This window comes from Pongo pygmaeus, chromosome 5 (genome assembly GCF_028885625.2).
Source record: "Pongo pygmaeus isolate AG05252 chromosome 5, NHGRI_mPonPyg2-v2.0_pri, whole genome shotgun sequence".
Lineage (NCBI taxonomy): Eukaryota > Metazoa > Chordata > Mammalia > Primates > Hominidae > Pongo > Pongo pygmaeus.
In genome coordinates, this window is record NC_072378.2 from 103,511,371 (window position 1) to 103,514,886 (window position 3,516).

Genomic DNA, 3,516 nt, shown 5'->3' on the forward strand with positions numbered 1-3,516 from the left:
AGAGGTCATTCACATCCCTTGTAAGTTGTATTCCTAGGTATTTTATTCTCTTTGTAGCAATTGTGAATGGGAGTTCACTCATGATTTGGCTGTCTGTTATTGTTGTATAGGAATGCTTGTGAGTTTTACACATTGATTTTGTATCCTGAGACTTTGCTGAAGTTGCTTATCAGCTTACGGAGATTTTGGGCTGAGATGATGTGGTTTTTTAAATATGCAATCATGTAATCATCAAACAGAGACAATTTGACTTCCTCTCTTCCTATTTGTATACTTTATTTATTTCTCTTGCCTGATTGCTCTGGCCAGAACTTCCAATACTATGTTGAATAGGAGTGGTGAAAGAGGGCATCCTTGTCTTACGTCAGTTTTCAAAGAGAATGCTTCCAGCTTTTGCCCATTCAGTATGATTTTGACTGTGGGTTTATCATAAATAGCTCTTATTATTTTGAGATATGTTCCATCAATACCTAGTTTATTGAGAATTTTCAGCATGAATGTGGTGTTGAATTTTATCGAAGGCCTTTCTGCATCTATTGAGATAATCATGTGGTTTTTGTCATTGGTTCTGTTTATGTGATGGATTCCGTTTATTGATTTGCATATATTGAACCAGGCTTGCATCCCGGGGGTGAAGCCGACTTGACTGTGGTGGATAAGCTTTTTGATCTGCAGCTGGATTCGGTTTGCCGGTATTTTATCGAGGATTTTCATCAGGGATGTCAACCTGAACTTTTGTGTGTGTGTCTCTGCCAAGTTTTGGCATCAGGATGATGCTGGCCTCATAAAATGAGTGAGGGAAGAGTGCCCCTTTTTTTCTATTGTTTGGCATTTCAAACTTTAATTGTCCAAAACAGAATTTTGATCATTAGTCTCTTCAAACATTTATCTCCCATTGTTTGCACCTTGGTAAAGTGCACATGCCATAGTCAAAGACAAATACTTGGAATCATCCTTGGTTCCTCCTGATGTATTAGCATGGCTTATTAAGTATCTATCAACTTGAGATCAGTTCTACTTGTGTTCACCTAAACTATAATCTAAATGCTCATCATTTTCTACCTGAACTGATTTAACATCCTTATAATTAATCTTTTTTTTTGGGGGGGGGGCTGCCCTATAGGACTATTTTATATCCAAAAGATAGGCTAATGTTTTAAAAGTAAAATTTGATGATCTACTGCTCTATTCTCTGTTCCCACCTTTACTCCTAACATCAGCACACACCCTTCAGTGGCTTAACATCACTCTGAAAATATAACTAAGTTCCTGGCCCCACTCTATAAATCTCCCTGTGATCTAGCTCTTCCCTGCCTCTCCAGTCCTGAATCCACAAGGAAAAAAAATCTTTAAAATACTGTTATAGATTCACCCCTAGAAACACCAGATATTCAGATAACTCAATTCTTCCACATACCCACTAACCTAATCAAGCTCTGAATATATTCTAGTCTATATACTTCTCACACCTCTTCTCAATTCCAGAAAATCTTCTACAATGTCATGTATAATTTAAAGACCATGAGCAGCAAAATATCCTATTTTTTTCAACCTCTTCTCTCAAAGCTTTCCTTAATTCATTGTACTGTAAAATAAAACAAGCTAGCCAATGAATCTGCTTACCTAAACATATTTCTGCAGAAATTTTTGTTTTAAAAAGCTGGTAATAGTAAAGTCATTTATGAGCCTTAAATATATTGAAGTTGTTAAGGTCCCTGAAAATGGCTATAACAAATTAAAAACATAATTATAATAAAAATTAAAAGCCTGGCTTCTCCCTGAGGACAGTGTTTTCCCTGCAGCCCTCTAGGGTATAAGGTATTGTGGTGATTATTAGGGTGGGAGGTATAGTAGAAATGCTTTTGTTCCTCTTTGCCATTTTTATAAAATTCTACAATTTGTCTCCTAAAAATATAGCTTTGAATCTCATTTCCACGGATTATATCACCTACTACTCTTCATTTGCTTTTGTCATCTTCAGATCCCAGGTATTCAACCACATGTTTTCCAAGGCATCTGTTCCGGGCTCTATATCACTCTCTCCACACTACTTCAGTCTTCATTCTGGTGATTTCAGTATACGTGTACATAATCCTATACATAACTCCCAGGCCCTTCGTTTCCTTAATTTACCTTCCAATGATCTTCCCCTGCATTCTTCCTCACCTACACACTCACATGATCTTGTCCCGGGACTTATTATTAACAATAAATGTAACCCTCAACAATTACATTGCCTGCATTTCACTTTTTGATCATCATCACTGTCTATCCTTTCAACTCACTTTCTCTATTACTCCACTTCTCCAAACTATGAATTCTACTAATTTTTCCTGTCACTGATGTATTTGATATCTTCCCCCTGCTCCTAAACAAGCCTAAATATTATGGTCAATTATTATAATCTTTTTTGAACACATATATTCTCTGGCTTGTCTCTAGCTTTGTTGTAGTCACCTAATAAAATCAAAACCTGTTTAATCCAACTTTATAACTTCTCTGCACCTGAAACTTGTACAACATAAAATGAAAGGAGAAAAATGCCCAACTAATTGATTACTTCATTATAAATTAATAATTATAGACCTAAATTGGGCCTTAGTGATTCCTGCCAGTTGTGTCACAATTCCCTACATGCATTTACTTTTATGCCATTTAACATGACAGTTTCACAGCTTCTTAGCTCTCCTTAAGCCTTCAACATCACCCATTTCATTTTCATTCCCAGATAAATTCTACTTCATGAAAAATTATTAAAGTACAAGTATACCCCAGAGACATTGCAGGTTCAGTTCTAGGCCATATTCTAATAACGAAAATCACATGACGTTTTTGGTTTCCCAGTGCATATAGAAGTTATGTTTACAGTATATTGCAGTCTATTAAGTGTGTAAAGCATTATGTATTAAAACGATATATATATATCTTAACGTAGAATAATTTATAGCTAAAAATGCTAATGATCATCTGAACCTTGAGCAAGTTGTAAGCTTTTTGCTGGTGGAAGGTCTTGCCTGGATGTTGATGGCTCCTGACTGATCAATGTGGTGGTTGTTGAAGGTTGGTGTGGCTGGGAAAATTTCTTAAAATAAAGCAACAGTGAGGTTTGCTGCATCTACTTATTGACTCTTCCTTTCACAAAATACTTTTCTGGAGTGTGTTATGTTTTTTGATAGCATTTTACCCACAGTAGAACTTCTTTCAAAATTGGAGTCTAACTTCTCAAACCTGCCACTGCTTTATCAATTAAGATTATGTAATATTCTAAATCCTTTGTTGTTGTTTCAACAATGATCACACCATCTTCACCAGTGATATATTCCATTTCAAGAAACCATTTTCTTTGTTCATCCATAAGAAACAATTTCTTACTCATTCAACTTTTATCATGAAATTGCAGCAATTCATTCCCAGGCTCCACGTCTAATTCTAGTTCTGCTGCTATGTCCAACATATCTACCATTACTTTATTTATTTTAATTGTTAGTTTTTATGGGTACATAGTAGGTGTACATA

The 3,516-nt window shown here is 35.5% G+C and overlaps 1 non-coding gene across 1 annotated transcript; it reads left to right on the forward strand.

Annotated features, from left to right (window-relative positions):
* The first annotated feature begins 1,599 nt into the window (after window positions 1-1,599).
* Window positions 1,600-1,733, forward strand: LOC129039775 (small nucleolar RNA SNORA33). Its single transcript, XR_008503476.2, has one exon. It is a non-coding gene; the product is annotated as a small nucleolar RNA SNORA33 (small nucleolar RNA).
* Window positions 1,734-3,516: the final 1,783 nt, after the last annotated feature.